Raw genomic sequence first — 27065 nt, 5'->3', positions numbered from 1 at the left:
AATGATCATTCAAAAGTCAACATCCTAAACAATCAATCAAACCAAATAACGTCTACTTAAAATAAGCTGTGTCTCATGACATGAAACATCCTCTGGTGAAAGCACAACCACAAATCAATCACTATTATTGATCATCATTGTTGGATTTAGTGTTGATGTGTGTGAGTGTGTGTTTACTGGATATTTATGGAAATATGGAACAATGCGTGCCTAGTATTGGTTTAATGCGCCAAATAAAGGGTGATTTTGTATTTTTAGAATAGGTGGCAACCCTATGCTCAGCACTGCAGTGACTGTACTGGCATGGTGGTGGTGGTGGTGTATGAGTTGTTAGTGTGTGTTGTGCTAGTATGTGAAGTGGATCAGATGCAGCAGTGCTGCTGGAGTTATTAAACACTGTGTTCATTTACTGTCCTCCACTCTATTAGACACTCCTACTTATAGTAGGTATACTATACTGCTTTACATTGTAGATAAAGGAAAGTCAGAGACAGAAGCTCTGAATCTGTTTCCTGTACAGTTTACAGTGTTGCTCATCCTCCTCATAGTCCTTCATGGCACCGACGCATCCCATTCATTTCAATGGAGAGAGCCGCCGCATGCCGCAGTGCATGCTGGGTTGCGTTGCGTTGAGCGCAGCACCGCCCTCTGGCACGGAAGTTGAGCAGATCTCAACTTTAGTCAAATGAATCCGGCCCGCCGCGCTGCGTCCAGCCAATCGGAGAACAGCAGGCTACCATGCCACACATAGACAAACCTCACACACACACAGAACTGCTGCCTTTCAAACACAAAAGTGAGGCTAAAAATGGCAGAATATGGATTTATACAAATATAGATCACAGTAAGGTTTACTGAAAAAGTAAAATATTAAACTTATGATTGACTACATCTGTTGCTTCATTTGAATTCAAAACGTCACGAACGCGCCCACGTACGGCGAGTTCAGAGATCCGGCACGGCGACTTGCCTTGAAGAGAATTGCTAGTAGTAAAAATATATTTTTTTAGTATCATTTGATGAAGAATGAACACCACACAAGGGTTAAGAACTCCAGCAGCACTGCTGTGTCTGATCCATTCATACCAGAGAAGCTTTTATCAAACTGATCTGATTCAAATCATAAGTCACCAGTAATTACCGAAAATGTGGGTGTATTTGAGCAGGGTAACTATCAGACTTTTTTCTATTAGAGAGTTGTGCACTCCTGGACTCAAACACGAGTGACAAAAGAAAAAGAAAAAGGAGACCAAAAGAGAAAAGGTCACCTTTCAGAGAAGATAAGAGCTCCTTCATGTCAAGCATTTTGTCAGAAACAGGGACTATTAAGATATTTAAATGAATGCAGTTCTACTCAAATGGAGGGAACACTCAGAAGATCATGAAGGTGACTCTTAGCCATTTAAATCCGACTACGCTTGTTATAAATGCAGGAAAGTCTTTTATTCAGCTCTCGCAAATGTCTGTGTGTGTGGAATGTGTGTGTGTGTGTGTGTGTGGAATGTGTGTGTGTGTGTGTGTGTGTTTAAAACACATACCTGATGGTTTAGGTGCACTTGGCTCACCTGGCAGATGGAAGAGTACTTTTTCTAGTCTTTTCTCAGCAGGAATCGCAGTGAGAATACTACTACTATTCTCTCTCTCTCTCTTTCTCTCCCTCTTTCTCTCTCTCTCTTATTCAATAACCCTCCATCACCCCCTCTGCAGGGTTCCCACTTTCAGTATAGCAGTCTGGAGATTTTATGGATTACAGTACAATGCAGAACTCATTGAAATAAATGATGGAAAATTGTAGAGATCATCAGTTTTACAATAAAGTCAGACAACAAGTCAGAGTCCTTTTTACCGTTTGTTTTCTTTCCAAAAAATGACAAACGTAACAATATCGTATCATTTCTAGACCCATTATTCCCTCTCTTTTTGTTGTTTTTGCCTGTTTAAGCCTGTTTGCTGTTTGTATGCTTCCTTGTTTTGGGACTTTATGCCCATGTTTCATTTTTTAACAGTCTTGTTTTTGACCATTTTCGATATTGTTTTTGAATTAAATTTGATGAGGTGTTGGTTTGTCGCATTGGGAGTGAGCATCCAGACTGAGACACATCTTTACAAATCTGATTTTTAATTGTATTTAAAACCACCTTCAATGTCGTTAGAATTGGATTTGCAAATAAGATTTATACTGCTTTATACTGTTCAGACTAAAATCTAAAATCCATATAGTTACAATATACAGCAGATATGGAAAAAAATTGATTTGACGATAGCAGGAGTGGTTCTCACAAGAAGCACTGAGCACTTTCTCGCAAGATACTGTGCAAGAACCAAGAAGCATTTTAATTGTAAATGATTATTATATATTTTTAATAACATGCTAATTGAACCAATATTAACAGAGTGCAGTGTATGAAAACAACACTTTACAACTAATGAACACAGTGTTATTTATGTGAAGCACCACAACCTTTACAAGCACTAATAGCACCCCCTTGTGGAGAATCTTTAACCTGCTAAATATGAGTGATGCACAATCCAGGTCCTTAACCCTTTGAACTCTAGGAGTCTCTAAGAGTTTTGGTGTGTTTTAGGTCTTATAACACAGTAATTATATCAGACAGACAAATGCCCTGATCTCTTTTACTCCAGAAGCCATACTGCTCAAAAATATAATCATTTAAAATGTAAAAGGAAGCAGAATTGTTATATTTTCCTGGAACTGATCATGTTTTGATCAAAATATTACCAAGTGCCTGTTCAAAAAAAATGTTTTCATTATATTTGAACGTATAGACTTTAAATATATTCACACCTAAGATATATTTTCAAAAATGGTTGGACTAGACTGTATATGAGTTGAAAGCATAAGACGATTGATGATAGTTCATTACATGGCTTATTAGTTATTACTTTGACAAAATACAGGGAGAAACAGCATCAGGCAGATTTATTTATCTTGATAATCAATAATCACACCTCTAGGATACATGTAGATACTAAAAACCTGACACTCAGAGCAGCCTATGCCTTTCAGTATTTTAATCAGCGCACACACAGAAAACTACTGTATAAACAAAAATGTAAACTTTATAGTCTAAATAAATAAAAATGTTTAGTAAAAATGTGCAAGTAAAATAAAAACTATATAAAGTAGTGCGCACACCATACCTAGCTTTAGTTTGAGTAAAGCAGGTAGTTTTACACTTTTTCTGTGGACACTTTTGAGTCTTTATTTACTGATATTATTTGGTTTGAAACATCATATAAATATGTTTGAAGCACTAAAGGTAAATTATATTGGTTGGGGAAGGAGATCTCACTTTTTTAGGTGTTTTTTTCTCAATGGATTTCTTGTAGATTTATCTTTACCACACTGGGATATCATAGCTATTTTTGGAAAGAGTAAGCTCCGCCCTTTCTAACCATATATGGATTATGTTTATGTGTGAAGTGATTCCTGAGTAATTAAGCTGAGAACACAAGGTCAGATTTTGGATGGAAAATCTGTTCATAGGGTTCTAAGGGTTAAGGTGTCTAATAGAAGAAGTCAGCCGTCAATACAATAAGTTGTAATGGGCAGATTTTTTTAGAAATCTACCAAAAATCATACACTGCATTGCACTTAATCAGGGGTGTCCAAACTACGGCCCGCGGGACATTTGCGGCCCGTTTCCTTTTTTAAAGTATTTTAGAAATTGAATGAAAGTTGGCCCGTATGAGATACAAAGTTTGAACGCTAGGTGTCAGAAACGAGCCAAAGAGTCTAAAAGCGGAGAGAGTGTGCATTTCTAGCGCAGAAAAACGGGCCAAAGAGACTAAAAGCGGAGAGGGTGCGCATTTCTAGTGCAGAAAAACGGGGCAAAGAGTCTAAAAACGGAGAGAGTGCGCATTTCTATCGCAGAGAAACTGGGCAAAGAGTCTAAAAGTGGAGAGAGTGTGCATTTCTAGCGCAGAAAAACGGGCCAAAGAGACTAAAAGCGGAGAGGGTGCGCATTTCTAGCGCAGAGAAACTGGGCAAAGAATCTAAAAGTTGCCGTAATTAAGGAGTTTAATATTAAGAGACATCATGAAATTAAACATCAATTTGAAAAATCTTAGTTTACACAACACTCTCAAAGATAAAGATAGTAAGTCAAGTAAAATGGTGTGTAAATGAAATAATCAGGTAAAAATGTATTATTTAAAGTGGTATATTTCATTATTGTTTTATTACAGAGTCTGTGGCCCGTGACTTTAAATATATTTCTCCTCTTGGCCCCAACAAAAAAAGTTTGGACACCCCTGCACTAAATACACAACCACTAATTAAACTAATTTTAGAGGATCATAACCGTACAATATCCCTGCAACATCCTCTCGTGAATCATTCCTCTGTTGTTTGAAGCGATCAGGGAAGTTTTAAAAGGGGCCTTTTTGAGGAGTCATGGAGAGGTTTTGAAAAGATGTGGAAATCCTGGTTCTTTTGCAGTGCTGTCCCACTGAGGGTAGATATAATCCCCAGCAGGAGGATGCTTTGAGTCATCCTCGTTGGACTTATTGCAAAAGTGAGAAAGAAAAACAGTTTTCCAACTCGCAGAAAAACAAGCCTCGAATGCTTCTAACACTCTCAGAGACTCGGCTCAGGTGTCCCAGGAGAGCCCTGAGAAACAGCTACACCCAACAACTGGAAGACGTATGTAACTCTGGATGCTGGATGATTCTGAGTGACTTTAAGAAATCACGGATACATAAACACACATAAACACACACACACAAACAATTGTTGCTTTTTGTTTGTTTTCTACAGTTTGCAATCAATCATTTCAGTTTGAATTGAATGAGAGAGTGAGTAAGGGATGGACAGCAAGGGTGAATCCCATTTCTCCCCTTGGCCCTACCCCTTACCCCTACCCCTCTGTTTTGCGTGTGCACGTCAAGGGGTAGGGGTGTCCCGATTCCTGTTAGGATGAAGTGGTAGGGGTAAGGGGTAGGGCTAGTTAGCCCTTCAAACGGAGATTTTCCAGACCCACACTTCGTACCGAGGGGTATGAGAATGACTGGCAAGATGGCGGAACAAGCGACCAAAGAAAGTATTTTCCATGTTAAAAATTACGATTAGCACTGTATTACCTTAGTTTATTGTGTAGTTTTGATGTTTTATGGCTGAATTCTGAAGTTCACTAGTAGTTTGTTTCGGTAGCTAGCTAGCTAGCTAACTTTCCTGTTCCACCTTAAATGGTGCAACAGACGGCAGGCGCTACCGCATTTAAGGCGGAACGGAAAAAATAAATCAAATAAAAAATAATCAGAGCTAATTTCAGCTCCCCATCACAGAGGAATTAAGGAATGGACAATATTAATTAATTTCTGCACCTCCTGCCCCCTTTCTGTACACATACAATGCCCTAAAGTTAACTAGTTAACCAGCAGCTAGGCTACTGAACTTTAGCGCTCCACTGCTATCATCACATCAGCCCAGCAGGGTCACCTACACACCACCGCTAGTAGCCTGGTCATAAATCAGTGCTATTTGTTTATGTATTTATTGTTCATTGACAAACGTCATTGTGATATACCAGTGATTCCTCTGTCACTGAGGACCCATATTCTTGCACATTATATTGTTTTTGTAACACATTACCTGTTCCAGGACCAGTGTTGGGAACCAGTGTGATATACAATTTCTAGTATATTATGGAGGCTATTTTCAATAAGATTCACCTTTCACCGGGTGCTTGAAGGGTTGTCCCAATTCCTAGGGGTAGGATTTTACCTAAAGATTTAAGGATTACACTCGAAAAGAAGGGGTAGGGGTAAGGGGTAGGGCCAAGGAGAGAAATGGGATTCACCCCAAGTCACAGGATGACAGTGAATATGAGAATGACAATGCTTTACAGAATGACAGAGAATTTCTAAATAACAATGAGTCACAGAATCACTGTAAATATGGAAATGACAGTAATACTCCCTTATACAACCAGAATACATGTTATGTGACTATGTAGAAATATGCGCTTTACCATAAAATCTAATTGATTTACCTATAATTCAAATTAAAGGTTTCATTTCGTAGTTTTTTCATTCATGTTAAAATGTCTAGTTGTGGTCTCTAGTATGAATGAATGCCATGTGCCATTTGTTTTTTGTGGAAAAAAAAAAGTGCTCAGGTGTTTCTGTATAGCCCTGTTTTAGTTAATTGGATTAGTGGTCTCTGAAGAAAGAGAGGATTTTGGCTCTTGCTCATGAATATTCATACATATATTCAAACATGTCGCCTCTGGTTGGCTAACAGCACTGAGAGTACCCCTACCTGCCTTCCCCCCCACAGTCAATTTTACAGCTCTCAAACTCAAAGGATAAAATGTTTTCAGAGATAACTACAGCCTTAGTTATAAAGATATTTCACTAAGTGCTAGGTGACGTTAACCCCTAACTTGCTTGGGCAGTTTCACCTTGTTGATGCCCCAGAGTCCACTCTATATTGTAAATATATGATGCAAACTGTTCTGTTGAGTGGTGCTGACTTGTCAAACTGAGCTTCCCTAGTGTTTATTTAAGGACTCAGTAAAACACAGAATCAACCGGAGATCCGCTTTAAACCTATAGTTACTTACACAAGATAGCTAATCTTAACTAGCTGGTGTAAACAGAGCTGTAAGCTCTTTAGCTGACAAGACAGTGTCGGAAAAGCCATGAACTCATGGGTTGCCATAGACACGGGTGCTTTTCCTGGTTGACTTGTTTTTCTGAGTCATTTCTTTTCTTAGCTACTGCAGACAATGAAGGTTGAAGAACAGTTTCATAGGCAGCAACCATATACCACAATTCAGAGAGAGCGATTGTATTTCACAAGGAACAAGAAACAGTGTGTTTTCTAGCAGAATGAGACCTTTAAAAAATAACTTGGATACTTTATGGATTACTTGATTTTAAAAGTAACTAAGTTACAATAAAAGTTATTCTATTTCATACACACACACACCCCTAAAATGACCTGTTCCACAATTTTTTGGCACCCTTAACAATGTCAATTATAAAGGGGATCAAAGTATCTAGGAACCTTTAATTAGTAATTCATCACTTCCTGTTTCTCTGGGGTATATATAAATATGGCGTTACACAGAGGCCTATTTCCCTTGCTCTCTCCTAAACATGGGAAAGACAAAACAACACACTATTCAAGTGAGGCTCAAGTTAAAGTAACATACGTGTTTCAAGTTAAAGCAAATTATAAGCAAGTATAAAGTTTAAGAATTACTGTAGTAGTTGCTTTTTTTAATTAACATTTTAAAACTCTACAACATGTTTTTCCTTTTTCTCTTTTTCTGCATTGTAGATTAATGAGAAAACCATTCAAACTATGAAGAAAAACAGAATTATTTAATAAACAAATTAATGTGTTTGAGAACATTAGTTGTAAAGTTATGAAGAGCAACCATGTACAACAATTTAGAGAGACCTATTGTATTTCACAAAGAACAAGAAAAGGTGGATTTTTTTTAGCGGAAGGAGACCTTTAAAGGTTTTATATTATTTATAAGTACATATTTTTGTCATTTAAAACAAACACCAGGAGACTCAACCTTAAATCAGGCATGGTTGGCTGGATTCCTGCGGTTTAAATCTGAGTGAGCAGCATTGATTACATTTCCATGAACAGTCATATTTCTATAAACCAGTGAATATAGTGGGTACCCCTTCTGCAACCACCCCCCCCCCCCATACCACCCCACCCCGCTGCTGGCTGACTGAGACATAGATAAATATTACAAGAACTCTATATTCTCTGTCTTGACTTTACATTACATTACATTACTCTACATTAACTTAATATCAACACATCAACAGCCCACAAATACAACAGCTACAAACTACAAAAGTATACAATAGACCACAACAATAAATGCTTAATTTTCCTACAAGTACAACCGTTCATCAAAGATCACTCATTTCTTTGCCTACAAGACGCCAGGGAAGCCAAAACATTAAGTACACACAAAAACTCACCAGTCAGACGGCCTATTATTGTGAATTAGTTTCACATTGAAGAACAGCCTTTAAAAAGACTTTTTAATATAATATGACACAATATCTGTCTCATTTGCAGCCGCAATTCCATGATAGTTCGCTAACTAATAAACTAATCCAGCATGAGCTCCGTTTATGACTAAACAACGTGTAACACCTTCACCACAGCGCTGCTGAGAAGGGGTTACACAGCCATGGCCCCGCCCCCGTAGTGAAAATCATGAATCTGATTGGTTAGACTGTCCTTCGACTTTGCTAACAGACTCATTACTACACCCTTCTTAAAATCAGGAGAAGGGGCACGCAGTCACGTGGGGGCAGAAGCCATTTTAAAAAGCTTTGATTGGTTAAAAAACGCTGTCAGTCAGATAAGAGTCCTGTAGCAACAACAACAACAAAAAAAAACACAGACTAATGCATTAAATTAGTTGCTGTTTTTTTTTTAGTTAGTTTATAAAATTAACAATTAATACACCGACAATAGCTATGATATATATTTCCTGATTAAACATTAGGTAATTATTTACATGCACTTATTGTCACCCCTTGAGAAGGGCCTCACTGCACACCAATGCTATGAACATTGTAGAATTTTTTATATCATTGTGTAACACTCTTTTACACTATTAGAAAAAGGAAGGCAATGTGTTAGCGGTGTTCCTCACTCTCTCTCTGTATATATATATATATATATATATATATATATATATATATATATATATATATATATATATATATATATATATATATATATATATATAAAGACCCCTACAGTTTAAAAGGCAGTAGTACTGTATAGTATATTTCAATGAATCATAATCCCCCCACTGAAACCCCTCTGATTGTCAGAGCGTGAACACCTGTGATTTGTCAGAACTCCCGCAGGGCCTGCCACTGCAGCGGCGTACGCTCCCAATGATTCACTGCCCCACCGCGATGTTGATATATACTACTCAATGAAATACAGTAGCGGCTGAGGAAATTACACACGCTGGCCACTTTATTAGAAACTCCGACCTTGTACTTCCACTCCCTGTCCAGTTTATGAGCTCCACCCACCTTATAGATCCACTGTATAGGTATTCCGTTACAGTCCATCTGCTGCCACGCCATTTATCAAACTCCTTCAGCCTCATTCATCAACGTTCAGTTCTCCTCCACAGGGCTCTGCTGACCTGACGTCAGGGCAGTGTGTGTGTGTGTGTGTGTGTGTGTGTGTGTGTGGTGCCAGTCGAATGACAATGTCACTGCTATGTTCAGAGTGGGTCCACCACCATGAAATATCTAGATATGAGCAGCTTTGTGGTCAGAAAGAGATCAGTGATGAAGGGTGAGAGAATGGTGAGAATACAGTCAATAACTCCACACCAGGAAGATGGAGCCACATAGGAGATGGCTTATTGCAATTATGTTCTTTTTGGCTCTCCGAGTTCATGGTGGAGAAATCCTAATCGCAGCTTAACCCTTGTGTGTGGTGTTCATATTTTTGTTACTCGTTTACTTTGTTACTTGTATTTAATTCAGCAAAATTAAGCAATTCTACATTAAAATGCTTTACACATGCTTGCTTCACCTAAATTGCGAGCAATATAAACAGCTTACATGGTTAATATTTGCCCTTTACCTTTCTTATGTTACATTTCTTTCAAAAAGTGCTACTCTTTTTTTTTTATTAGTTTTTTTAATAAAATGTAAAAGAAAATGAATTTAACTCAAGATATGAGTTTTTAAATATTTTCACTTGCATTCATTGCTGCTTGCCATGATAAAAATTTAAAGTGAAAACATGCTGGATTGTTCATGATAACCAGTGATCAGGCATAGTTCCTCTGAAAAGGTCATTTTATTACTGATTATTGTTTACCCCTTTAAAACATAACTTGGATACTTAAAAAGTTACTTGATTTTATAAGATATAATAAAAGTTATTTTATTACATACACACACCCCTAAAATCACCTGTTCCACAATTATTAGGCACCCTTAACAATTTCCTGAAAATAAATGTATTTGAACCATTTATGCCATTTTTCTACTGTCAATTATAAAGTGGATCAAAGTATCTAGGAACCTTTAATCAGTAATTCATCACTTCCTGTTTCCCTGGGGTATAAATACGGCGTTACGCAGAGGCCTATTTCCCTTACAAGACAAAACAACACACTATTCAAGTGAGGCTCAAGTTAAAGTAATGTAAGTGTATCAAGTTAAAGCAAATTATAAGCAAGTATTAAGTTTAAGAATTACTGTAGTAGTTGCTTTCAATGAACTTTTTGAAACTCTACAACGTGTTTTTCCTTTTTTCTCTTTTTCTGCCTTGTAGATTAATAAGAAAACCATTCAGACTATGAAGAAAAACGTACTGAATTATTTAGTAAACAAATTAATGTGTTTAAAAGCATCAGTTGTGAAGAGGTGGAGTTGGTAAACAGTGAATTGCTCTATTCGAGTAATGATCTAATATCCCATATTATGGTTATAAAATACTTTAAGAAATGAAGGTCAGTCAATCCAGAAATTTAAGACATTTCAAGAACTTTGAAAGTAGCAATAGGTACAATCACAAAGACCATTAAAAATATTTTGATGAAACTGGCTCTCATCAGGACTGCTCCAGGAAGGCAAGAGCACCAGACTGGTATTATATATTAAATTAAATAAACTAAATTGTAAATAAAATATGCTTCATAGTAATGGATTTATAACAAATACATACTTGTTTATGTATATATTTTATGTATATTTACTTGTTTACTTGCAAGCATTTGATGACAGTGATGTATTCTAACATAATTAAATTAATTACATATATTTGCTAGTATATTTATTTACAAAAATAAGTAGTTTATTAGCACTATGGAAAGGAAGACTAATAGGCTGCCTTTTTTGTAGAATCTGATCAGTAAACTGCATGAGCAGGATTTGGAAACATCATTTAGGGTTGTGGAGCTCAGGGTTCTCTCACTCTTCATTTAATTTTTATTGTCATGCTGTGTTCGGTTAAATGTTTAAACGGTGAGCGGCTTCATCCCCAGTGTTCAGCATTGCGTCAGTGCACTCCGGCAAAAATCTGTTTCAGACTGTTCTACCCTCTGCACTGGGAGCTTCGTGTTGTTAGGGGTGGTGGTGGCGGTGACTCACTGGTTAGTGAACAGGGTTACTGAGGACAGTGTAGTGAGTTTGATTCCAGGGTTCACTAAACTGTCTCTTATTGTGCTTTTCAGTAAGGTCTTTAACCCTCTTCACCTACCTCTCTGGGCATGTGTGCTCACTGTGTGTGTGTGATTACTGCTGTGTGTGTGTGTGTGTTTGATGTTGACTGCATGTATTGGTTAATCTTAGAGGTCAAATTTCATATGTGTTTAGCACAAGGCATGACTGTGTTTGCTTTTATCTTGCCTTTGTCTTGAGCCACAAGTGACAGTCAATGGTAGTCAGTGAAGAGTAAATTCACCAGTGATTAATGAACAGCTGAGCATGCATGGCTAGGATGGGATTGGGCAGCTGACTGTTGACTGTTGTCAGAGTTTCAATCAGTCAGTGGCGCACTTGTATTATAGTCAGTGGCACACATTAGAAATTCACCTAAACACAGCTGTCAGGTGCAGCAAGGAGATGTTGCAGATAGCGGAGGCAAAAGAAAGTCATTTATTAATAAACAAGGAAAAAAGAAAAACAATACACCAAAAACTTAAGAACACACAGTGCACATAAAAAGCAAACACACGCAACCTGAGCTGACGTTAAACACGCACAAGAACCGACACGGGACACTGAAACAAAGAGACTATATATAGACACCACACCTGGATAGGAAACACCTGGACACAGGTAACGAGGGGGCGGAGCTACAAATGAACACAGACAACATAGAACATAGATAAAAGTTTACAGATTTTCTGTTTCTACTAAGTGTTTTACTACATAAAAACTTTAACAGTAATTCTGCTGCAGTATTATATCTTTAAAATGATTAAATTGCCTTTTTGCAAAATGTTTGTATAACATTGCTTTAAGGATTTAAATGTGTTCAACATGAGAACATGGGTGATGCAAGGTTACTGATGAAGGATGAGTTGTTCTGGATTACTCCAGACTGCTTTAGATCCATCTATGTTGTTTTAACTTCGGTGCTGAGTATAATGACCTTAGGCGATCATCTTGCCCTCGTTTAGTCTCAATCTCTCAGTGTACGTCTGTATTGTATTTAGTACCTTAGTAAAAGCTGAAAAATATATACATACAGGCATTGGCTTAGTACAACACTAACCGGTTGAATTGATGAGAGCTTGTCTGGACAATGAAAAGGCTGCCAAAGAGCCTGTGAAAGAGTGCACTGCATCCGTGCATTAAGCCTGCAGTGCCAGTCAATTATTGGGAATGTACAATTCATAGTGGTAGCGCGTGCTCACTCGACGCCAAGGCGGGGTTCGAGTCGTCGTTCTTTTGAAACTGCTCGGAGCATCAATTGAACTAACATCTGCTGCACAAGTGATGCTATCAGGAGGGATCTGGTCATTAGGTAAAGTATGAGCACTGTGACTTATTGCGTTTTCATATTGCACTGTGGAGAATTTGGGCAATAATAGCCAATTAGCAGCGGGTTCTCGGACTCGGAGATGCGGAGCACGTTTCCAGGCTGTAGAGGAGTGGGAGAGAGTGATGAGGCAGCTCAGGCCTTAAATGAGTCTGCTCTGATTAGCCTTTCAGTGTGTGTGTATGTCTATGTGTGTGTGTGTGCGATGTGTCAGTGTGTGTGTGTGTGTGTGATAAGCGCATGTATAGCTCATTATAATCCGCCGCAGTGAAAGACATTCACAATATCAGGGAAACTACAAAGGCAAGCGGGATTATGCCGTCACAAGCTGGATTGTTGCGAATGGCAAGTGGGATCAGCCTGGAGATCAGAGTGCGTATGGCGGATCGGTATTGGGCAGATTAGAGCATGTATGGCAGATCAGAGTGCGTATGGCTGATGGGCTGAATGGGTTTTGAAAGAAGCCACAGCTGGAGTTATGGGAAAACCGAAAACCTCAATCAAGAGAGAGCGCCGGGTCGATTCCCATCGATCCAAGACGGAGAAATGAGACTGATGAATGGCACAATTAATATGAACAATGAAGCGCTGTTGGACATTTTAAGAGATTATGTAGTGACTAAACTCTTTACTCTTAAACCTTTAAGACCCAAGTGAATATGAAATAATCGCTCCTAAGTGGCGCAACTGTCTAAGCGTTGGCCTCGTCATCAGGAGAACATAATTTGTTTGTTTGGAAGCACCTGTGACTGTAAATTCAGTGTTTCTGGATGGGTAGGATGGGGCTCCCTCTTCCCTAATACTTGTTATATCCAATGACATCTACAGGTGTTGGAAAATGAAACTGAAACACCTGGTTTTAGACCACAATCATTTATTGTGGTGACGGACAGTTCTGGTGGAAACAGGAGAGTTGAGGTGCACATTGAATCATTCTGCTGTGATTTGATCAGCCGTGGTTTTATGTTTTTTGGATACAATCCGGGTTAGCACCCGAACATCCCTTTCAGACAGCTTCCTCTTACAGCGTCCACAGTCAATCCTGTTGGATGTTGTTGGTTCTTCTTCTTGGTGGTATGCTGACATTACCCTGGATACCGTGGCTCTTGATACATCACAAAGACTTGCTCTCTTGGTCACAGATGCTCCAGCAAGACGTGCACCAACAATTTGTCCTCTTTTGAACTTTATTATGTCACCCATAATGTTCATTGTGTGCATTGCAATATTTTGAGCAAAACTGTGCTCTTACTCTGCTATTTGAACTTTCACACTCACACTGCTCGTACTGGTGCAATAATGTGCAATTAATGAAGATTGGCCACCAGACTGCTCCAATTTAGGCATGAAACCTCCCACACTAAAATGATGACAGGTGTTTTAGTTAGCTGATCATTTGAGGTCATGCTTTATAATTTTCAGATAGATCCCCTTAATGCATTTAAAACTACCACCACCAAGTTTGCCAGTTGCCAGGAACAGTAATGTTGGGGTTGAAGGCCCATTCTGGTCTGGTCAAACAACCTTATCCTTGTCCTTCCAGATAGCTTGGGAAGCCCAACTGTGTCCAAGTAACAACACCTAGCCCACAATGCACCAATGAATACATTGTGGTAGGCCCCTGGGGTTAGGGGCATGACCACTGTGACCCGGAAGGAGGAAGCACACAGATAACACAGACACGGGGATTAAATGAACTCAAATCATACCTTTTATTGGTTTCCAACACCCTCCACCACACCCAAAACAAACGTAAATCATAATGCTAGCCCAACGAGGCTCGAGAGTTCATTAGTTTACTTAGTTTTAAAGGTCCGTGCAGCCTCAGCCTCAGCCCTCACCTCCCCAGTGAAAATTCTCCCAAATGAGGGCTGAGGCTAAGTTTTTATGCCTGTCCCAGCTGGTCCGCATGAGGACTGATTGAGCCGCCAACAGGCATAAAAACTCAGCCTCAGCCCTCAATTGGGAGAATTTTCATTGGGGAGCTGAGGGCATGGCTTTGCGCTCCGGCGTGGGGCGGACCCACAATTCCCCCGCCTCCTCACGCCACAACATTCTAAACAAATATTTTGGTTTAGATGGGATGAATGGAATAGATTAAATGTGTTCCTCTGTATTGACTTTTTCCAAGTGCAGTATTCTATTTTACTGGAGAGGAAGTGATTAAACACTGTTTATACTGAAGTATGTAGAAGCCTCTCTCTGTTGGAAAAGTCTAAATGTTTCATTCGCTTGTGGCACGCACCGTAGCCAAATTTCAATGGGTCTAAGAGTCTGGCCCACGGTGTGTTCTAAGAAATAATGAGAGTAAAATAGAGAACAAGGCCGAAATCTACTGAGCAGAAGCTGCAGGGCCTCCGAACAGAACCAGAGGAGCGTTCAGAGCACCAGCGAGACGATTATTTGCTGGGAAGCTCCAGAATGTCTGATGTAATTTGGCTTCTGGCTGGCAGTGGGCATGAACGCGGGCGAGTGCTCAAACAGAGCGAGATGCCTTTGTGATTATGGACTCGTTCAGCATGGCTAAAGATTCCTACAGCTCTGGCTGGCTTTTTCGTTTTTCTGTTTATTGACCGTGTTAGTGTCCCTCGCTGTGAGCAACAACATGAGATGCCCATTATTATAATCCGGAGTGTCACCTGCTGAGAGGTAGCTGTCAGTGTGGGCCGCGGATGTGTGTTTGGGTTGGTGTGCGAGTGTGTGTGTGTGTCACTGTGATACTGTGCTGTATATTGAGCTGAGTGTGGTGGATGAATTCAGGTCCTGTATTCCCACAAACTGACACTTACTCCCACTCACAGTGCAGCTCAAGGGCGACCTTATTACTCCTATTGTTGAGCAAGAGAGGAAAAGAGAGACAGAGGAGTAAGACATGAACGTGTACAGTAGAGACCAAAAGTTTGGACACACCTTCTCTCTCTTTTTCAATGCATGTTCTTTATTTTCACGACTATTTACATTGTAGTAGATTCTCACTGAAAGCATCAAAACTATGAATGAACACATGTGGAGTTTTATATACTTAACAAAAAATGACCTGTCCTCCACAGTCACCGGACCTGAACCCAATCCAGATTTGAGGTTTGGGGTGAGCTGGAGCACAGAGTGAAGAAGGCAAAGAGACCAACAAGTGCTAATAAACACCTCTGGGAACTCCTTCTTTCCTTGAAGACTGTTGGAAAACTTTTCATTTTAGGTGGCCACCTCCTAAAGCTCATTGGGAGAATGATGCCATGAGCGTGCAAAGCAGTAATCAGAGCAAAGGGTGGCTATTTTGAAGAAACTTGAATATATATATATATATATATATATATATATATATATATATATATATATATATATATATATATATATATATATATATATATATATATATTTTTTTGTTATTTTACATTTTTTTTGTTAAGTACATAAAACTCCACATGTGTTCATTCATAGTTTTGATGCCTTCAGTGAGAATCTACAATGTAAATAGTCATGAAAATAAAGAAAACGCATTGAAAAAGAGAGAGAAGGTGTGTCCAAACTTTTGACCTGTACTGTAGCCTATACGATAGTTTACATAAATAAGCCATAACATTATAACCACTGGCAGATGGGGACAAGTGAAGTGATTTTTTTGGCTCCAGTGACTCCTGACAGTATTTTCATTTATTTATTTTTTTTCACTGTAAATAAATACTGAAGACATACATAAGGAATCATGTAGTAACTTAAAAGTGATAAACAAACCAAAATACTCTTTTAGTTATCTGGGGTGCTGTTAACTTGAGCTTTCTAGGGCTGGTAACTCTTGGTCTTCCGTTTCTAGGGCAGTCCTGATGAGAGCCAGTTTCATCATAACGTTTTTGTGGTCTTAGGGACTGCACTTGAGGATGCTTTTAAAGTTCTTGAATTATTTTGGATTAACTGACCTTCATTTTTTAAAGTTATGTTTTTCTTCATAACTGATGCTCTCAAACACATGCAGAAGCTAGAGATTCAAGTAATTAACTCTTGATGAGTTCAGCACAGCTGTTAGATGAAAGCCTGAATTCCAGTTGACTCTACTTCATAAAGCTGACTGAGAAAATATAACCAAGCAAGATGTGCAAAACTGATCATCTAAGCAAGAGGTGCTACTTTCAAGAATCTGAAATATAAAACATATTCTGGTTTGTTTAACATGTATTTGTTTACTAAATAATTCCATGTGTTTTAATTCGTAGTTTAGATCATTCCATGTCTGGGTAAGAGGTGAAGTAGACTCATTCAGATACTTAACGTAAAGTTTATTAACCAAGTGGTTAATCTTGCATGAGTTACGAGGACTGGGCATGGTTAACATGGTTAACAAGAAGGCAGCAAGAATAAACAACATACCAGGGAGAGTGGTCGGAAAAATGTGTTGTAGCATAGCTAGCTGACTAGATTCAATACTGGGGAGGGGGGTATTTATACAAACACAGGCCAGGTGTGGGCAATCAGAAGCTTGGGGAGCAGGAACAGCGTAGCATCACGTGCTCAGCATAGTCAGGAAAGTCCGTGTGCAGTGAGTGCATGCTGGGAGTTGGAGTCTTTGTTGTGTGAAACAAAGCAGAGTCCAGGGCAGGCAGACTAACAGCATCACTTCAGGTCACGTCACACCTGAAGCCACATGCAATAAACTCTGAGCTGTGTACTTACAAAAATCGTACTGTATTAATTACAACAATATGTATATATGTAATTAATATATTTGCATGCGTTAAAACTTTAACACTAATTGCACTATTGTTTTTTTTTAATAATAAAAACTATTTGTTTTGTTTTTTCTTTTTTAAAAACCCTCAATAAAGTTTCTGTTGTACAAAATTATACAATTTTATTCAACAAAACTTCTGAAAATATAATATGCTGAAAATAATACCTTTGAAATTTGTGTCTATATTTGTGGATTAGTACAAAAAAGGCTCATTACTGGAAGACACAGCGTCCTCTAGTGGATTTTATTAGCCTCGCTGATTGGTAGAGATGGTACAATCAGGTTTGGTTCAGTTAAATACCTTCTTTTATTGGATTTTGTGAGTCAAATGTGCTTAACCAAGCAGTTAAGCAGAAGTGAAAGGGTTAAAAGACCAGTTTACTTCCCTGCAGACCAGTAAAATATACTGGAACAACTTGCCCTACTTAAACTAGCTGGTGATAAATAGGATGTGCGGCTGTGAGACTCGAAACTGAACTGTGAAATGTTTCTGAAACTTTTCAAAACACTGTTCCACACTACTGTCCTGTAGAGCAGAAGGAGGCGGTGAAGGGCAAGAGAGGGAGGAGGTGGAGATGGAAAGAAAGAGAGAGAGAGAGAGAGAGAGAGGGAAGATTAAAGCGAGAGTAGAGTGAAGCAGAAGGTATGCAATGATGTCCAACTACTACTCTACATACAGTCAGCACCACAGTAAACACACAGTGTGGAGGAAGAAGAGCGAAGAACAGAGTGAGATAGAAAAGAAAAGGAAGAGAAAGAGAGGGAGAGAGAGAGAGAGAGAGAGAGAGAGAGAGAGAGAGAGAGGCTGTTGCTAGGGACAACAATATTATGGCGAGTGCAAATCCTCCTACACAAAACCTTCTTTTTTTATCCTCCTCCACTCTGGCTTGATTCTATCGTTCCTTCCTCCCTCAAGTCATCTCTATCTCTCCAGCGGCATCTTCTCTCTTTCTCGCCCTCCTTCTTTCCCTCCCTCCCTTCCCTCTCCCTTCTTTCTTGATCCAGTCATGGTCAGCTCATTGATTATTCGCTGATTGATGGCTAAATCTCTCTCATCCTCTGCCATCCCTCTCTCTCTCTCTCTTTCTCAATAAACACACTGAGAATAAGCAAAGTTAGCCATTTTTGAAAGTCTTTCTAAGTAGTTATGTGAAGGATATAATACTGTTGTTTAAAAAAAAAGGTTTAAAGTCTTCCAGTCTTCTGTTTATTTAAAAACAACCTCCTTTTTCTCCACTTAAAACATGAAGGATATGTTCTTTTCTCTTTCTATGTCTCTTCCTATCTCTCTCTCTTTCTCTGTCTCTTACTATCTATCTTTTCTCGTTCTCTGTCTCTTACTATCTCTCTCTCTTTCTGTCTCTTACTATCTTTCTCTCTTTTCTCTTTCTCTCTCTTACTATCTCTCTCTTTCTCTGTCTCTTACTATCTCTTTTCTCTTTCTCTGTCTCTTACTATCTCTCTCTTCTCTTTCTCTGTCTCTTACTATCTCTCTCTTCTCTTTCTCTGTCTCTTACTATCTCTCTCTTTTCTCTTTCTCTGTCTCTTACTATCTCTCTTTTCTCTTTCTCTGTCTCTTACTATCTCTCTCTTTTCTCTTTCTCTCTCTCACTACCTCTCTCTTTTTTCTCTTTCTTTGTCTCTTACTCTCTCTCTCTGTCTTTTCTCTTTCTCTGTCTCTTAATATCTCTCTCTTTCTCTTTCTCTGTCTCTTACTATCTCTCTCTCTCTGTCTCTTTGTCTGTCTCTTACTATCTCTCTCTCTTTTCTCTTTCTTTGTCTCTTACTCTCTCTCTTTTCTCTTTCTCTGTCTCTTACTATCTCTCTTTTCTCTTTCTCTCTTTTACTATCTCTCTTACGTTTTTCTTTCTCTGTTTACTATCTTTTTCTCTTTCTCACTCTTTCTCTCTCTCTTACTATCTCTCTTGCTCTCTCACTCTCTCACCATCTTCATAAAAATGCTTAAATAAAGGGCTCTTTCTCTCTGCCCGGCATCTGGTGGCTGGTCACCACACAGATTTCCCCTGGCTCATTTCCTCTCTCTCTCTTTTTCTCTCTCTCTCTGTCTCTTTCCATCTCTCTCTCAATCTCTCTTGCTCTCACAACCTCTATCTCGCACGCCCTCTCTGAGTGTGTCTAGTCTGCTGCTTTATTAAAATCAGATTAATTAGGCAAAGTCGAGTGGGTTTTGCAAACAACATTTTTCAGAAAACTGCACTGGCTCTGTAACTCATCTGTCTCTCTCCCCTTCTCTCTCTCTCTCTCCCTCTCTCTCTCTCCCTCTCTCGCTCCATCATCTCTTATCATCGTGTCATATCTCCAGCCTGTAAAAGAAGCCGTGGTTTCAGTCAGAGAAGGGCATAAGGCCTGCGGACACTGCCGGACCCCAAATACCCCCACCTGCGGTTCTAACCCTCAGTCAGAGAGAGAGATCCGAGGCGGAACCCTCAGCTCCAGCAGGAGGAAGCTCTGGGGAGCAGACGTGAAGCAGAGAGAGGAGGAGGAGGTGAGTACTCAGCTGCTATTGCTTCCTCTACAGGCAACATCTGCAGGAATGATATTTCAGGATTGTCTCCTATTCTAGTATATTACAGTGTTTATTAAAGCTATTTATGGGTTAATATCTCATATTACAGTAAATAATATACCACACCTATTCTACTGTATGTAGTGTTAATCTAGGGTACATAATATCATGATGAATTTTAATTGAACAAATCTGCAGTTTCAGTGTAAAGGAGTATTACTTTTATATTCTACTGTATGTTGTATTTATTGAGGTTGCTTATAGACTAATACTTCATATTCTAGTGCATGTGGTGTTTATTCAGATTGTTGTTGAAAAAATACCTCATATTCTAGTGCATGTGGTGTTTATTAAGGTTGTTGTTGAAAAAATACCTCATATTCTACAGTATGTGGTGTTTATTCAGGTTGTTTATGGGCTCATTCCTCGTATTCTACTGTATGCAGTGTTTATTAAGACTGTTTATGGGTTAATACCTCATTTTTAATATATGTAATGTATAATGAGGTTGTTTGTGGCCTTATACTTCATATTCTACAGTATGTGGTGTTTATTGAGTTTTTTATGGAATAATACTTCATATTTTACTGCATGTGGTGTTTATTGAGGCTGTTTATCAGGTAGTACCACATATTCTAGTGTATGTGGTGTTTATTGAGGTTATTAATGGTTTAATAGCTCATAATATAGTGTATGTGGTGTTTATTGGGGTTATTAATGGTTTAATACCTCATAATATAGTGTATGTGGTGTTTATTGGGGTTATTAATGGTTTAATACCTCATAATATAGTGTATGTGGTGTTTATTAGGTTGTTAATGGGCCGATACCTCATATTTTACTGTTTGTGGTATTTACTGACGTTGTTAATCGACTTGTGTTTTCTGTGTTTTCTGAGGTTGTTTATAGGCCAATACTTGATACTTTAGTATGTGGTGTTTATTTGGGTTGTTTATTGGGTAATACCTTACACTCTAGCACGTGTGGTGTTTATTGAGGTCGTTTATGGGCTCATACCTCATATTTAAGTGTATGTGGTGTTTATTGAGGTTGTTTATGGGCTAAAATCTCATTCTTATGTATATGGTGTTTATTGTGGTTGTTAAATGGCTAATACTTCATACGCATATTTCAGCATATATGTTGTTTATTGAGGTCGTTTATAGGCTAATATTTCATATTTTAACTGTATGTGGTGTTTATTTGGGTTGTTCATGGGCTCATATCTTATATTCTAGTGTATGTGTTGTTTGTTAAAGTTATTTTGGGCTGATACATCTTATTCTAGTGTATGTGGTATTTCTTAAGTTTGTTTTGGACTAAAACCTAATATTCTACTGTATGTGGTGTTTATTAAGGTTGGTTATGGTCTAACACCTGATATTTAACTGTATCAAGTATATATCATTGTTGTTTATAAGGTAATACCCCATATTTTAGTGCCTTTAGTGTTCATTGAGGATGTTAATGGGATAATACCTCATATTCTACTGTATGTGGTGTTTATTCAGGTGGTTTAAGGGCTAATACCCCCTGTTGTACTGTGTGAGGTGTTTATCAAGGTTGTTTTTGGATAAATACCTTATATTCTAGTGTATGTGGTGTTCATTAAAGTTGGTTATAGGCTAATACTTCATATTCTAGTGATGTGGTGTTTGTCGGGGTTGTATAGTGGGTTATACCTTATACGTATGGTGTTTATTGAGGTTGTTTATGGGCTAATACCTCATATTATAGTGTATGAGGTGTTTATAAAGGTTGTTTATGGATAAATCCCTCATATTCTAGTCTATCTGGTGTTTATTGAGGTTGTTGTTGGAATAATACTTCATACTGTACTGTATGCTGTGTTTATTGAGGTGGTTTATGGGCCAATACTTTATATTCTACTGTGTGTGTGTTAGCTGTAAGCTAATACCTCACGCTAAACTGTATGTGATGTTTACTGAGGTTGTTTTTTTAGATACTTTCTCATATTCAAGTGTATGTGGTGTTTATTGATGTTCTTTAAGGGCTAATACCTCATATTCAAGTGTATGTGATGTTTATTGAGGTTGTTTATGGGCTAATACCTCATATTCTGGTGTATGTGGTGTTTATTGATGTTCTTTAAGGGCTAATACATCATATTCTACTGTATGTGGTATTAATTGAGGTTGTTTATGGGCTTATACCTCATATTCTAGTGTATGTAGTGTTTATTAAGGTTGTTTAAGGGCTAATACCTCATATTCTACTGTATGTGGTATTAATTGAGGTTGTTTATGGGCTAATAACTCATATGCTAGTTTATGTAGTGTTTGTTGATGTTGTTTAAATGATAATATCTCATATTCTACTGTGTGTGGTGTTTACTGAGGTTGTTTATGGGCTTATACCTCATATTCAAGTGTATGTGGTATTCATTGAGGTTGTTTATGGGCTTATACCTCATATTCTAGTGTATGAGGTGTTTATTAAGGTTGTTTTTGAGATAATTTCTCATATTCTAGTGTATGTGGTGTTTATTAAAGCGGTTTATGAGCTAATACCTCATATTCTAGTGTATGTGGTGTTTATTGAGCTTGTTTATGGACCAGCCCCTTATATGCAACTGTATGTGGTGTTTATTGAGGTTATTAATGGTTTAATACATCTTATTCTAGTGTATGTGATGTTTATTGAGCTTGTTTATGGGCTAATACCTCATTTTCTGCTGAATGTGGTGTTTATGGAGGCTATTAATGGTTTAATACATCATATTCCACTGTATGTGGTATTTATTAAGGTTGTTAACAGGCTAATATATTCTATTGTAGTGTGTAGCAGTGTTAACTGAGGCTGGTTGTGAACTAATCTTTCCTACGTTACTATGTGAGCATTTATTAAGGTTGTGTATATCACCTATTCTTTTGTATATGAACATTTCTTCCTGATTTCTATAATTAAGTGTTTCATGCTTTATGGTACAGGAATGTTATGTATGGAATATTATGTTTATGGAGTAAAGCTACTATTCGAGACAAAATAGAAGACCAAAGACGTTCATGGTTTATGGACTAATAACTAGTGTCTAATGTCATCTGCTGGAGTATGTGATTGTATACTGAGGTTTATGATTATTAGACTAATTTCTGTTTTATGCTGTAGAGGTTATTTATTGGATAATAACACAATCTCTGGTGTACTGAAGTGTTGAAGTTGTTTATGGACTAATATCCTCTATTCTACTGTGTATAGGAGTGCTTACTGGGGTTGCTTATGGAATATTATATCTCATTTTTCATCTGGAAAACAACATGTAATTTAAGAAGGCTGCCTGAACATTCGCTGATTACTTACTATGTAATTGTATTACATTGATTATGTAAAATAAACCACATTCTACGTTTATTAGATGAGCTTATTCTAGAGTTCTAAGTGTTAATCAGGCTGTGAATTAAATATCGAGTGTCAGATGATTTTTAAAAAAAAGTAAACATCCAGCTCTCCCCCTTTTAAAATGTCTCCCTCACTCAAGCTCAGTAAAGTCTGCTGCAGAATTCCCCTCACCTTTTCGCCCGGGGCCAAAACATGCTTACATTTCACTGTGGGAATTACTGGGTTGCTGGGATTTATAAAGCTGTCGTTTTGCGCTTAAGGTCTATAATGCGTCACATCCAGTGATGTGCAGGATGCAAACGTTCAGTGTTTCTTGGGAATGATCTGAAGCATCTGTTAAGAGATTTTTTTTTTTTTGTAAATTGTGTGAAATACAGGGGTTGGACAATGAAACTGAAACACCTGTCATTTTAGTGTATGAGGTTTCATGGCTAAATTGGAGCAGCCTGGTGGCCAATCTTCATTAATTGCACATTATTGCACCAGTAAGAGCAGTGAGAGTGTGAAGGTTCAGGTAGCAGGGTAAGAGCACAGTTTTGCTCAAAATATTGCAATGCACACAACATTATGAGTGACATACCAGAGTTCAAAAGAGGACAAATTGTTGGTGCACGTCTTGATGGAGCATCAGTGACCAAGACAGCAAGTCTTTGTGATGGATCAAGAGCCACGGTATCCAGGGTAATGTCAGCATACCACCAAGAAGGACCAACCACATCCAACAGGATTAACTGTGGATGCTGTAAGAGGAAGCTGTCTGAAAGGGATGTTCGGGTGTTAACCCGGATTGTATCCAAAAAACATAAAACCACGGCTGATCAAATCACGGCAGAATTCAATGTGCACCTCAACTCTCCTGTTTCCACCAGAACTGTGTTACCACAATAAATTATTGTGCTCTAAAACCAGGTGTTTCAGTTTCATTGTCCAACCCCTGTATGTCTTACTCACTTGTTTTGGAATAGTGCATGTAATTGGCTTCAATATACAAAACCATTGGAAAAATGGAAAAATTATCATATGGAACTATTTAGTAAACAAAAAAGTGTTAAACATATCAGAATATGTTTTTTTTTATTTTCGATTCCTCAAACTATGCACCTCTTGCTTAGATGACTTTAGTTTCGCAGATCTTGGCTGGATTTTCTCAGTAAGATTTATGAGGTAGAGTCTCCTGGAATTCAGGCTTTCAGTTAACAGCTGTGCTGAACTCATCAAGAGTTAATTACTTGATTTAATTGCATGAATTTCTTGTCTCTTAATGAGTTTGAGAGCATCAGTTGTAAAGTTGTAAAGAGGTAGAGTTGTTATACAGTGAATAGCAATGATGAAACTGGTGCTCATCAGGACTGCCCCAGGAAAGGAGGAGCAAGGGTTACCTCTGTTGTACAGGATAAGTTTAGAGATGACTCAGCGATAATGTAATTATAATGCAGCTAACTATGATTGCATTGTGATTCCTAATAGCATCCACACTAACATTGCAAAAGTGATGGGATAGCAGTAAAGCTAAACACTAGCCATAATGCTTATGACATTATCAGAGTTACCAGAGATAGTAGGTGCCTGATGGATTTAGGCATTACATTTCTGAAGTTGTGCGGGAATATATTATAGAAGCTGTTACTGCATTACTAAAATAATATTGATGATCGTGAGCGGTGACATCTGGCTAGAACTGTCCATAGAAACAGCCAAGTGTTGATTGAACATTCAGTGCAGTAGGTTTCACATGCATACAGTAGTTAGGGGCCCCAATACTAGTCCCATATTCCATTACATGTGGCAAACTGTATAAATGTTCTGTAAATTATATATTTTTTAAGGAGACACAGTTACAGGCAGAAGTGTATGCACTACTAGTATGAACTACTAGAGGCAAAAAAGCATAGTGCCACAGTGCTACAGTCATATGAAAAAGTTTGGGCACCCCTATTAATCTTAATCATTTTTAGTTCTAAATATTTGGGTGTTTGAAACAGCCATTTCAGTTTGATATATCTAATAACTGATGGACACAGTAATATTTCAGGATTGAAATGAGGTTTATTGTACTAACAGAAAATGTGCAATATGCATTAAACCAAAATTTGACCGGTGCAAAAGTATGGGCACCCTTATCATTTTATTGATTTGAATACTCCTAACTACTTTTTACTGACTTACTGAAGCACACAATTGGTTTGGTAACCTCATTGAGCTTTGAACTTCATAGCCAGGTGTATCCAATCATGAGAAAAGGTATTTAAGGTGGCCAATCGCAAGTTGTTCTCCTATTTGAAATATTACTGTGTCCATCAGTTATTAGATATATCAAACAGAAATATTTAGAACTAAAAATGATTAAGATTAATAGGGGTGCCCAAACTTCAAAAAACTCCACTTCTTTTGGCTTGAGGATTGTATAAATATCCATCCATTTTTCAATCAAGATCAAATCTGAGGAACAGTCTATGCCTGATTCAGTGTTTTTTGTGATCTGGTTTGATGTGTATAAACTGCCTTTATGTGCTGGAATGGAGCAGAGCAGCTCTGGACCAGCTGGACAGTGTGGGAAGAGGCTTCTGTAGAGTAATATAAAAGACTTTGCTGCCTGTTTAAATGCATTATGCTGTTTTTACAGCTGTCGATGTGGCAGAAATGCAGCCGATGTCCAGGAGCACAGATGAGTCCTGGCTGCTCGCGTTTTATGAGGCCAGAGCAGATGAGCTTAGGAGCGACCCTGCGTATTTGCGTTATGAGCACTGCTCCCGAGAGGTTACATGCCATTTTAGCATTTGGTCCTGAGAGAACGCTCCCCGGCCTAACTAAGAAAGAGGTTTTATATATTTAGAGCGAGCGAATGAGCGGATCACATTCAAGGTCTTTGAGTCTTTGTTATTTAGTCATTAAGTTGGGCGAGTGAGGGGAGGAATGGAGGCTTGGGGCTTTCCACTGGTCTAAAAAGAAATGTGCAAGTAGGTCGGCTAGCGTAAAACAAGCTAATCAAAACAACTACAGCTTCTTTTGTGGAGTTACAACTAGCATGCTAGCTCACTAGCACAGCTAATGTTACATTGTCTAGTTGGTATGTATAACTTTCTGACAATCAATCAATCAATCAATCAGTCAACCTTTATTTTCACTCGCGAAAAACATTGAGGGTGACCCTCATTTATAATGTTGCCAAATATTTACAACATCAAACGGATTGATAAAATTTTTATAATAAATAATAAGGAATAAAATAGTACAAAAAATAAATAAATAAATAAAAGAAGTACTAATTTAAATCAAATATATATGTAAAACAGAAAAGTCTAAAATATCATAAAAAAACAAATTGACACATAAAAAGTAAAAAAATAAAAAAATATCAAATAAATAAAAAGATAATAGTAAAAGTAAAGTAAAATGTTAAGAATGATAAGAAATGATACAATGAATAATAGAACTAAGAACATAAGAATGAAAATATAAAACATTAGAATAAAAAAATAAAAAGTAATAATAAATAAATAAAAATAAATAACATTTCTAAAATAAATTACATTTTTGCCACTAATAGATTGATAATATAATAGCATAAAAATGTAATTATACAGTATATATATTTTAAACAGTACATGTCTAACAAATAATAGTTAATACAATAAGTTTGTTTTGGCAAACTGTAATGTCTTTTAGACATAAAAAAAATAATAAACAACAAAAAACTGGAGTAGGATTTTTATCTTTGGCAGTCTATTCTGTGAGTATATTGAGTATATTGATTATGTTTCTTCCTACAAATACCCTGGAGAATCACCAAGATCTCCAATAATTTGGCAGGATTGGCTTAGTTTTGGCACTGGCCATTTGAAATAAAGCCAAATGTGTTTTATATTCAGCTACCAGAGTTAGCAAAATCGGATTGAGTAGAGTTCCATATTATACTC

General features: G+C 37.8%; 1 protein-coding gene across 1 annotated transcript in view; it reads left to right on the top strand.

Annotated features, from left to right (window-relative positions):
- LOC103045428 (protein phosphatase 1 regulatory subunit 29) overlaps window positions 1–27065 on the top strand; it is a 242976-nt gene that overhangs the window by 71110 nt on the left and 144801 nt on the right. Inside the window, exon 2 of the mRNA XM_022671688.2 lies at window positions 19585–19767. The gene's annotated coding sequence lies outside the window, so the exon portion shown is untranslated. The remainder of the gene's footprint in view (window positions 1–19584; window positions 19768–27065) is intronic.

Source organism: Astyanax mexicanus, chromosome 19 (assembly GCF_023375975.1).
Source record: "Astyanax mexicanus isolate ESR-SI-001 chromosome 19, AstMex3_surface, whole genome shotgun sequence".
Taxonomy (NCBI): domain Eukaryota; kingdom Metazoa; phylum Chordata; class Actinopteri; order Characiformes; family Acestrorhamphidae; genus Astyanax; species Astyanax mexicanus.
This window is presented reverse-complemented; position numbering and strand designations above follow the sequence as displayed.